Source organism: Mastigoproctus giganteus, chromosome 4 (genome assembly GCF_048544385.1).
Source record: "Mastigoproctus giganteus isolate SK-2022 chromosome 4, ASM4854438v1, whole genome shotgun sequence".
Classification (NCBI taxonomy): Eukaryota; Metazoa; Arthropoda; class Arachnida; order Uropygi; family Thelyphonidae; genus Mastigoproctus; species Mastigoproctus giganteus.
This window is the reverse complement of record NC_143578.1, coordinates 80,806,513-80,818,100: the sequence shown is the minus strand read 5'-3', so window position 1 is coordinate 80,818,100 and position 11,588 is coordinate 80,806,513.

The window sequence follows — 11,588 nt, the reverse complement described above, 5'->3', positions numbered from 1 at the left end:
GTTAAATCTGGGATGTCATCCTTCCAGACTGCATGTGGTCTGGGTCCTATTTTCTGGTCATTATCTTGGGGTCATAATCAAGTCTACTGTCTGTCATTATGAGGTTTTATCCCTTCCGTGATGTTTTCTAATCCTCACACTACCTTTTGCTATTATGTAGTGGGTCTATGCTGCAAAGTCTTGGGGCAGTGTCCCTTTGTTCTGATGTCACGACTATTTAAAGGTGTTTTTTCGCTTCCATTGGCGGTAATCATGACTCTTGTGGTTAGACTATATATTGTCACTTGTCTTTTCCCAGTGCATTTTGTAGTCAGTCCAAGGTCTGTATAGTCGGCTCCTCTGTGTCGTCTGGCTGCTATTTGCAGCCAGACGACACAGAGGAGCGGTTAGTGTTTGGTTAGTAAATGGCGGTTAGTGTTTGGCGCCTGGTAAATAATCCCTGGGCAAAATCAGTTAAGGCTAAATATTCTTCTTGTATATCTAGTAGATGTGACTCAAGATCCCTCGGTAGATAGCGAACTCTAGTTATTAGTCTGCATCCAAGGTCTTCGTATTGGGCACGCTCAAACATAATATGCACCCAGCTTTCTTGTTCCCCTCAAGTACAACGCGGATCCTCCACTATTCCCAATGCTGTCAGCTTTGCATTGAAAGCCCCATGACCCGTAAGGAGGTAGGTCGTGTAAAGTCCGGGTTGCAGCCAGGTTGGAAGAATGGGGTATACTCTGTCTACTTCCGGGATGAACTTTTTGGTGATATTCCCTTTTGTTGTTTGTCCAGCGGTATTGCCATGTTTCTTTTAGGTATTTCTGCAGCCTATTATTTTCAGCCTTGTGGGTTGCATTGTTATCCACTGTGTAGTCTAGGTGGGTGCAAGCCATTCCTTTGGTTATATAATAGGCTATTCCAGTACGTACGATGTCCACGTCAAGGGGAAGGGCTCCGGCCAAGACCTGTAGGGCAACAGTGCTAGTGGTGCTGCAGGCTCTGGTAATGGTTAACAGGATAGATCTATGGATTGAGTCGATTATGCGTGTATTTGCGGCGGTTGATGCCTGGTGATACCAAACCGCAGAGGCGTATGTTAAAGCTTGTAGGAATGTCGTTTTATAATATAAGGAGAGTACACGACGTTTAAGTCCCCAGTCACGACGGACCACACGTGCTAACAGTGCAGAGTACTTCCTTATCTTTGTTCTTAGATGTGTGAGATGCAGCTTGAAGAAAAGATTCCAATCTGATATCACCCCCAGGTACTTAAGCTGGCTTTGAAGTTTCATTGTGGTGTTGTTCACCTTTATTTGAGGCGGCCTGTACAGGTCAAGGGAGCCTTTCAGTAAGATTGAGGATGTCTTAGTTGGTGAGATTTTTAGGCAGTGTAAGATGGTCCAGTCCTGTAGTACCTTGATGGCATGGTTTGCTTTTACCTCCAACTGGGTTCTACTGTCGGCAGCAATTTTCAAGATTAAGTCGTCTGCAAAAGCTTGGGTTAGGACGTCACCAAGGTCCATGGCCAGGAACTCATCCAAGACAATGTTCCACAACAGCGGCCCCAGGACAGAACCCTGGGGGAAACCCCTGCAGTTTACCCTACCATAGGGTGCCACGACACTAATACTCCTGTCAGTAAGGTAAGACTTGATAGTGAGATACAAATTGCAGGGAAGGTTGGCCCGCCTTAGCCTTGCCAGGATTGAAAGCCCCGGCAAAATCTATGGAGATGATTAGGTAGTATTTACTGTTGGAACTGGCCACATCGTGCAACAGATGTCTAAGTGCCTCTACTGTCGAAGTCTCGGGCTTAAAGCCGAACTGGGTATAGAAGTGCAGTTCAGCACTCTTGTAATGTGTGTTAATTCGGGCATATAGCATTCTCTCAAATAGTTTGCTGATCACTGGTAGCAAAGCTATCGGTCTGTAGGTGGTTGGCTGTTGTGGAGACTTCGTGGGTGTTTTTGGGATCAGCTGCAGTCCTGCAGTCGTCCAGTTTGTTGGGAAGATGCCTTGATGCAAACAGTTATTAAACAATTTAGGAGGAGTTCGGGGTGAGATCCGTTAATTTTTTGATAATTTCCGGTTCGAGATAATCGAGGCCAGGGCACTTATTATTTCTTACGGATTTCATGTCATCTAGCGTGAACGGTGGTTCACGGGTAGTTCAGTTTCTTGGCATATTCTATGCTGTTCAGGAGAAGTAGGCATGGCAGTCTCCAGGAAAATAGTGCCCAGAATATTTGTGATTGACTGTTGCCATGTGGTGGTTTGGCTACCCTGTGGTGTCAATGTGGTAGAAATAACTTCCCTCCTATAGACTATCCCCCACGGCTCATTATTTCCTGTTATGCCTGCCAAGTTTTCCCGGGCTCTTTGTTTGCTGTTGTTTATCGCATCCGTATATCTGTTTCTTGCTTCTCTATAGCACCCCTTTAGTATCTGGACCTCAGCAGCAGGCCATGTGCGTCTTGCCCGTTGAAAGAGTTTTCTTCTTCTCATGGTCTCTCTCTTCTGATTTGCTGGATCTCGTGAGTCCACCACGGGACTGCTCCCGGTTTGGGATTTCTCGTCTTCATTGATGCTCCACTCGCCATAAGTATTATTTCCGTTACCCTCTTTTGATTCTCGTCTGGGTCTCCATTCTGGTTTGTTGTTTCCAGGTGTTGGGCCGCAGCGGGCATTAAGACCTCTCTGAACCTTTCCCAGTTCGCCCAGCGGATGGCGAAGCGATTTAGTGTTTGTTTAGGTAGCAGTAGCCTGTTTAATGATCTGATTTGGCAGGTAATCACTCTGTGGTCGGAAGTCGTTCACGAGTCTCTGACGATCCAATCATCGACGCAACCTGCAAGGTTTCTATTAGGTATTAGGTATTAGGTATGTTCGGGGTCTGACGGCACCTGGGATTTCTCCCATCTCCGCGTATGTTCTCTGTATCGGACAAGCCAGAGATTTAAAAGTGTGTGGGATATGTACTGTGTAGTTTGTTGTGCCCATTGTTCGTCCGGCCTGTTATCCGCCGGGCCCCTAGTGAGACCCGACGTTACCAATACCTGCCACAGGGAGGCCGGCCGGGTGTTACCAATATTTGTACTCTGGCTGGTCTTGCCACTTACTTTCCTGGGATTTTAGTGGCTAGGACCAAAAAAAAAAAAAAAATCGAGGTTGATATTAGTGATACTTTACAAGTTAGTATTAATATTGCGCGACGTGGGGCTGTGCGGTGAAAGTGAGTTTTAAAAACCAAATAGGTTCGGGCAAGAATTTTGATGTTCTCTTTTGATTTTGACATGTAGGGCTAAACGCTGTGCAAGACAAAAGTTTGGGGGGAGGATGAAGACTGGGGGGAAGAAATTGGAAATAAGGGGCCGACAGAGTAGATGGCCCCTGCAGGTAGTGAGGCATGCCCGTGCCCCACCAGAGTGAAAAAATTGGGGAGGCAAGGAGAGGCAAGCCTCTCCTCCCCAGGAGTTTGGAAAGAAAGATCCGCTCAAGAGAGTGCGGATTTGGGTCGCCAATAGGCTGTTCCGGCGGGAGAGTGCCACGTATGTCGTCTCCATCAGTTTGCAGGCCCTAAAAAATTGGCCGTTGAGTCTCATCTAGGTGGGACACTAATAGGGGGTTAAATCTGGATGTCATCCTTCCAGACTGCATGTGGTCTGGGGCTTATTTTCTGGTCATTATCTTGGGGTCATAGTCAACTGGCTGTCATTATGGGGTTTGATCCCTTCCGTGATGTTTGCTAGTCCTTACACTACCTTTTGTCATTATGTAGTGGGTCTATGCTGCAAGGTCTTGGGGCAGTGTCCCTTTGTTCTGATGTCACGACTATTTAAAGGTGTTTTTTCGCTTCTATTGGCGGTAATCACGACTCTTGTAGTTCGACAATCTATTGTCACTTGTCTTTTCCTAGTGCATTTTGTAGTCAGTCCAAGGTCTGTATAGTCGGTTCCTCTGTGTCGTCTCGCTGCTATTTGCAGTTTTGTTTTGTCTCATTCCGTTAAGGTCTTCGGTATATGGCGGCTAGTGTTTGGCGCCTGCTAAATAATTCCTTGGCGAAATCAGTTAAGGCTAAATATTCTTCTTGTGTATCTAGTAGATGTGACTCGATATCCCTCGGTAAATAGTGAACTCTAGTTATTAGTCTGCATCTAAGGTCTTCGTATTGGACACACTCAAACATAATGTGCACCCAGCTTTCTTGTTCCCCGCAAGTACAACGCGGATCCTCCACTATTCCCAATGCTGTAAGCTTTGCATTGAAAGCCCCATGACCCGTAAGGAGGTAGGTCGTTTAAAGTCCGGGTTGCAGCCAGGTTGGAAGAATGGGGTATACTCTGTCTACGTCCGGGATGAACTTTTTGGTGATGTTCCCTTTTGTTGTGTTTGTCCAGCGGTATTGCCAGGTTTCTTTTAGGTATTTCTGCAGCCTGTTCTTTACAGCCTTGTGGGTTGCATTGTTATCCACTGTGTAGTCTTGGTGGGTGCAAGGCATTCCTTTGGTTATATAATAGGCTATTCCAGTACGTATGATGTCCAGGTCAAGGGGAAGGGCTCCGGCCAAGACCTGTAGGGCAACAGTGCTAGTGGTGCTACAGGCTCTGGTAATGGTTAACAGGATAGTTCTATGGATTGAGTCGATTATGCGTCTATTTGCGGCGGTTGATGCCTTGTGATACCAAACCGCAGAGGCGTATGTTATAGCTGGTAGGAATGTCGTTTTATAATATAAGGAGAGCACGCGACGTTTCAGTCCCCAGTCCCGACGAACCACACGTGCTAACAGTGCAGAGTACTTCCTTATCTTTGTTCTTAAATGTGTGAGATGCTGCTTGAAGGAAAGATTACAATCTAATATCACCCCCAGGTACTTAAGCTGGCTTTGGAGTTTCACTGTGGTGTTGTTCACCTTTATTTGAGGTGGCCTGTGCAGGTCAAGGGAGCCTTTCAGTAAGATTGAGGATGTCTTAGTTGGTGAGATTTTTAGGCAGTGTAAGATGGTCCAGTCCTGTAGTATCCTGATGGCAGGGTTTGCTTTTACCTCCAACTGGGTTCTATTGTCGGCAGCAATTTTCAAGATTAAGTCGTCGGCAAAAGCTTGGGTTTGGACGTCACCAAGGTCCATGGCCAGGAACTCATCCAAGACAATGTTCCACAACAGCGGCCCCAGGACAGAACCCTGGGGGCAACCCCTGCAGACACGGCGGTTTACCCTACCATAGGGTGCCACGACACTAATACTCCTGTCGGTAAGGTAAGACTTGATAGTGAGATACAAATTGCAGGGAAGGTTGGCCCGCCTTAGCCTTGCCAGGACGCTTGGCCACCAAATGGTGTCGAAAGCCCCGGCAAAATCTATGGAGATGATTAGGTAGTATTTACTGTTGCAACTGGCCACACCGTGCAGCAGATGTCTGAGTGCCTCTACTGTCGAAGACTCAGGCTTAAAGCCGAACTGGGTAGACATGTGCAGTTCAGCACTCTTGTAATGTGTGTCAATTCGGGCATATAGCATTCTCTCAAATAGTTTGCTGATCACTGGTAGCAAAGCTATCGGTCTGTAAGTGGTTGGCTGTTGTGGAGGCTTCGTGGGTGTTTTTGGGATCAGCTTCAGTCCCGCAGTCTTCCAGTTTCTTGGGAAGATGCCTTGATGCAAACAGTTGTTAAATAGATTTAGAAGGAGTTCGGGGGTCAGATCCGTTACTTTTTTGACAATTTCCGGTTCGAGATAATCGAGGCCAGGGCACTTATTATTTCTTACGTGATTTGCCGCGGATTTGATGTCATCTAGCGTGAACGGTGGTTCACGGGAGTCAGTGGTGTATATGTCATTTACTTGGCATATTCTATGCTGTTCAGGTGAAGTAGCCATGGCAGTCTCCAGGAAAATAGTGCCCAGAATATTTGTAATTCACTGTTGCCATGTGGTGGTTTGGCTCCCCTGTGGTGTCAATGTGGTAGAAATAACTTCCCCCCTTGGGAGTTTGTTTGTGATTATCCTATAGACTACCCCCCATGGCTCATTATTTCCTGTTATGCCTGCCAAGTTTTCCCAGGCTCTTTGTTTGCTCTTGTTTATCGCATCCGTATATCTGTTTCTTGCTTCTCTATAGTGCTCCTTTAGTATCTGGACCTCAGCAGCAGGCCATGTGCGTCTTGGCCGTTGAAAGAGTTTTCTTCTTCTCATGGTCTCCCTTCTGAGTTGCTGGATCTCGTGAGTCCACCACGGGACTGCTCCCGGTTTGGGATTTCTCCTCTTCATTGATGCTTCACTCGCCGCAAGTATTATTTCCGTTACCCTCTTTTGATTCTCGTCTGGATCCCCATTCTGGTTTGTTGTTTCCAGGTGTAGGGCTGCAGCGGGCATTAAAACCTCTCTGAACCTTTCCCAGTTCGCCCAGCGGATGGCGAAGCGATTTAGTGTTTGTTTAGGTATCAGTAGCCTGTTTAATGATCTTCTGATTTAGCAAGTAATCACCCTGTGGTCGGAAGTCGTCCACGAGTCTCTGACGATCCAATCATCAACGTAACCTGCAAGGTTTCTCGTGGACAATGTGACATCAATAGTCGCCTCCCACAGGGTATTACAAAATGTAGGCATCTGGTGTGGTCTCTTCAGGATAGTGAACCGGGAGTTCGAGAGAAAGTCCTCTAAAATCTGTCCATTTTTGGTACCTCTCCTGTCTGGGGTCAGACTGTGCCAGGCTGGTGAGCGGCAGTTTACATCTGCCCCAATTATGATCCTTTGATCAGGGAGCATGTCGGTCAAGGCCTGCAAGTACCTGGTGATGGGTGCGATGTCCTCGCCCGGCCTGCTGTAAGGGGCCACAGCATAGATTTGGCCCAATGGCGTTAAGATGTGGGCATACGCCGCCCAGGGTGCACAAAGCTGTGTTACTTTAGTCACAGTATAATTGGGATTGCGCACCACAACTGCAGCCCAAGGGGTGTCACTCTCGTCATGGACTATTTTGTATGTAGCCGGATATCCGCACACTCGTTTTGAGTGAGTATATGGTTCCTGTAGTAGTAAGACGTCAGCTGCTTCCTCGTCCGCTATGACCCTAAGTTCCTGGGCCACTGCTCTAGCTCTCTGCGCGTTATGCTGTATTATTGCAATTTTGGATCTATTGTACTCTTTAGGGCGTCTCTCCATAGTCGGTTCGTGACTGGTATAACCCTTTTACTTTAAGATAAACTGGACAGTTCGGGTCTCTGATAGAATGCGAATGGTCCATTTTCCCTGCCTTGCAGTTTGTACAGATTGGATCTTGCTCATTGTTTGGACATGTTTTATATTCTTGTCCCCTGCCAGAGCAGTGACCGCAGGTTGATTCTGTTTGTGTACATGTATGAGTTGTGTGGCCGTATTTACAACACCGGAAGCATTTCGGGACTGCCACATGCTCCCGGAATCGGTGGGATCCCCATTCAATGTAGATTCTCTCTTGATTCTTTAATTGCTGCCAGACAGTCGGGGCCAGCTCTAGAACCCAGTTTCTGTTTGGTCCTGCCCTAGATCTGGTGGAGTACCTAGGCTGCACCAGGGTTCGCTGCTCCTGTAGTTGCTGGGGGGTCGGTCTCAGATTTCTGTTTATTATCTCTGTGGCTAACTGTTCCGGGGTTAGGTCTTTGTCAATGTCAAAGACAATGATAGCAGGTCCTCTCTTTTTTGGCAATTCTGCAGTCAAACCCAAGGTGGCAATTTTTGGGTTATCCATTATCGTCTGTATGTCTTCGTTTCCCTCCGTTTCAATAACGAGTCCTACATTCCTCGTTTTCCGAATGGACTTTATCTTAGTAGCTTTGAGGTCATCCCTTAGTTCCTTCATCACAGTTGTCTTTATTTCTTCACTAGTTCTCTTTTCCTGGGGGCCATCTGTGGTCACAGGTCTAAGCACAACCAAGTTGGGTGTCATCAAGAGAGGTTGCTTCCTTTTTGGGGGCCCGGGCTGAGTTTGTTTTCCCTGATTTTGATCACTCCTCAGCGTTTCAGCAAAGGTGGGAGCACGCTGTTGCATTTTATTTGTCCCACATTCTTTATAGGCCTGCAGCCTCGCGGTGACCTTTTCATTTTCAACATATGTCTTGAAAAGGATAGTCTCCATCTTGTTAAAGATTGTGACGATTTGCGACCTCACAAGGGTGGTTATTCTATTATTCGGTTCTTTAAATATTGATTCCAGTGCTGTTTTGAGTGCCAGTGACTTTTCATAGACAGTACCCACCGGTAGGGAGGGATCTATGGGGGGAGATTCCTGCTGCTTTTCATTGTTTGTTTCTTCGTTCGCATTGACATTTTCCTGAGTGTCCTTATTCTCAGTTTGGGAGCGTGTTCCCCGCTCTATTTTCGCTGTTAACAGCTTTTTGTTTTTACGCTTGCTTTGTGTTTGGGGGGTCCCAGGACAGGCGTCTTCTGTGTCCTCTTGTTGTTCTAGGGGGGGATTATCTCGTCGTCCTGCCCTTTTGGCTGGGTTTCTTTCAGTTTGTGATTTTTGCTATCCATATCAGCAAAGGTTCCGGATATTTAGACGTGCGGATTATCGGGGTTGTCAATCTTTATATCAGTTTGTGGCTGTAATATGCTGGTGAACAATACCCGCTACACGCATACAGGTCAAAGAGATTATTTTGTAGGTTTTTAGGGCTTCCAAAGTTTGGTCCGCTCTAATCAAAACGATTATTCTAAACATATACTGCCAGCATATTGCTGTACTGGTTTACATAGGAAAATTTCTTAAAAACGTTCATATCTCTAAATATAGTTAACGAAAAGTCACAAAAGGTCACCTGTACATCCAGTCCAATTTCCTCTTTCTTCCAACACCATCTGTATGCTTCAGTCTTCTGTTGGTACTTGTTTCAGAAGCTGGAGAAGAGAGCTACCCACTGATACCAAAACTTTATGTACTGTACGTATCGTATTCCCAGCAATATCCACTAGGCCTAACTGCCAACAATGCGTGTTTGACTACAGCAAAGCGTTAGCAGAATGCTAAGCCTAAAGGGATTTGGTCTATGACGAGAGAGTACAGACCAGATAACCCTCGTAATAACAAAAATTTTTTACCCACTTAATCCACTTGCGAAGTTCTTTTAGCTGGCACACTTTTCCAGTGGAAGAAAATACTTTAAACACATTAATATAACTCAACATTCAGGAGCTCCAGAACACGTGGCTACACTGAATGACGGCCAAATTGCGAGTCTCATGCAAGGTTTCTATGAGGTATGAGGTATGAGGTATATTGAGGGTCTAGCGGCTCCTGGGATTTCTCCCATCTCCGCGAATGTTCTATGTATCGGTGACAGTACCCTGTCAAAGCCAGAGATTTAGAAGTGTGTGGGTCATGAGTAGTGTTATATGTTGTGCCCATTGTTTATCCGGCTTATTGGCCGCCAGGCCCCTAATGGGACCAGACGTTGTCCATACCTCGCCACGTGCAGGCTAGCCGGGTGTTACCATTGAGTCAATTGTACTCTGGCAGGTCCTGCCACTTACTTTCCTGGGATTTTAGTGGCTAGGACCTTAAAAAAAAAAAAAAAAAAAAATTGGAACGACCGCGGTTGATTTTAAATCACTTACATTAAAGCACTAATATGGGGTTTGACGCTGAAAGCCTGTTTCTGAAGTGCCTAAAAGGTTGGGCGAAATTTTTTGGTGTATTTAAATTTGGACGTGTAGGGCTATACGCTGTGCAAGAAAAAGTGCTGGGAGGGGAGAATGGAGGCTGGTGGGTGAAATAGGAAGAAGAGGGTCGATAGGGTAGGTGACCCCCAATTTTTCAGTGAGGCATACCCATGCCCCAGCAGAGGGAAGAAATGGTGTGGCAGGGAAGAGAGGCGACAGCAAGCCGTCACCTCCCTCCCCTGCCGGGTGTGGGAGTAAAAGAATTGCACTGCACAAGAGAGTGCAGAGCATAGAGCCAATATGGCTCCGTTGAGGCAGCAACTTGGAGTTTCTCTATCTTCGTTGGTCTTCTCTGTCATTGGTAGCCATATTTTTCCTCAGCTATGAACACTGGTCAGGTCCATTGTTGGTCTGTTAGCTATGGCTGTGGTTCTCTTCATCATTGGAAGATCCACAGCTCCATGGGGTTATTCTTGCGATCGCTGGTTTTAGATGATTAGTAGTAAGCAGGTTCCTGGGTGAGGTTCTCCTTGAGTCCTCTCCACGCATATTCTGTGTTTTTTTTTTTTTTTTTTTTTTTTTTTATCTTCTGTAGATGGCTATCAAGGTTTTACGCCTACCAAACAGTTTTTGGGCATATTCCTTTAGCTCCCTGTATTCCTCAAGTGAGTCCAATAGATGTGATTCCAAGTTCTTGGGGAGGTAGTGTATTGCAGTGATCAGTCTGCACCTGAGGTCCTCATAATGGGTGCAATCATACATAATGTGCTCCCAGCACTCAAGCTCCCCACAGGCACATCTCGGATCCACCTCAATCCCCAGCGCTGCCAGCTTGGCTGTAAAGGCCCCGTGACCAGTCAATAAATAGGTGGTGTATAAGCCAGGTTGAAACCAAGTTGGGGGACTGGGGTACATCCTGTCGATGTTCGGAATGAATTTCCTGGTGATATTTCCCTTATTTGAGTTGGCCCAGCGCTCCTGCCAAACTTGCATCAGGTGTTTTTGCAGCCTTGCCTTTTCATTTTTTTGTGGTGCATTAACGTCCACAGTATAGCCATGGTATGTACAAGGTATTCCTTTCTCTATGTGGTAGTTCATTCCCCAACGCATGATCTCTAAGTCAAGGGGAAGAGCTCCTGCCAAGACCTGCAGCGCGTGGGTACTGGTTGTCCTACAAGCACGTGTAACTGTCAGTAGGATTGTTCTTTGCGTTGCATCAAGAATGCGTCCGTTTACTACAGTTCCTGTTTTGGAAAACCATATTGCTGAGGCGTAAGTGATGATCGGTAGGAAGGTTGTTTTATAAAACAATGACAGGGTGCGTTGGTTTAACCCCCAGTCCCGCTTGACGATCCTAGCCACCAATCCAGAGTATCTTTTGATTTTGGCTCTGATATAAGTTAGATGGTGTTTAAAAGTAAGATTACCATCCAGTATAACTCCTAAATATTTTAACTGGGTCACTAATTTTATTGTGGTAGGTCCCACCTTTATTTGTGGCGGTCTACGTATATCAAGCTTGCCTTTTAGCAGGACGGAGGACGTCTTTGTTGTTGATATCGTCAGGCAGTGGGCGCTGGTCCAGTTTTGCAATATCAGCATTGCCTGATTGGCCTTTTCCTCTAGCTGGGCCCGGCTATCTGCAGCAATGGTGAGGACCAAATCATCAGCAAAGGCCTGGGAGCGCACATCACCAAGGTGCAAAGCCAAGAACCCATCCAAAACCATATTCCACAGGAGCGGCCCCAGAACAGAACCCTGGGGACAGCCTCTGTGGACATCACGATTCACTCTACCATAAGGTGCTTCCACGATGATGCGTCTCTCGGAGAGATAAGACCTAATTATGGAATATAAGTTGATCGGCACATGTGCCAACCTTAGTCTTGCCAGTACGCTCGGCCACCAAATGGTGTCGAACGCCCCAGCGAAGTCAACAGAGATGGCTAGAAGATATTTATTATTG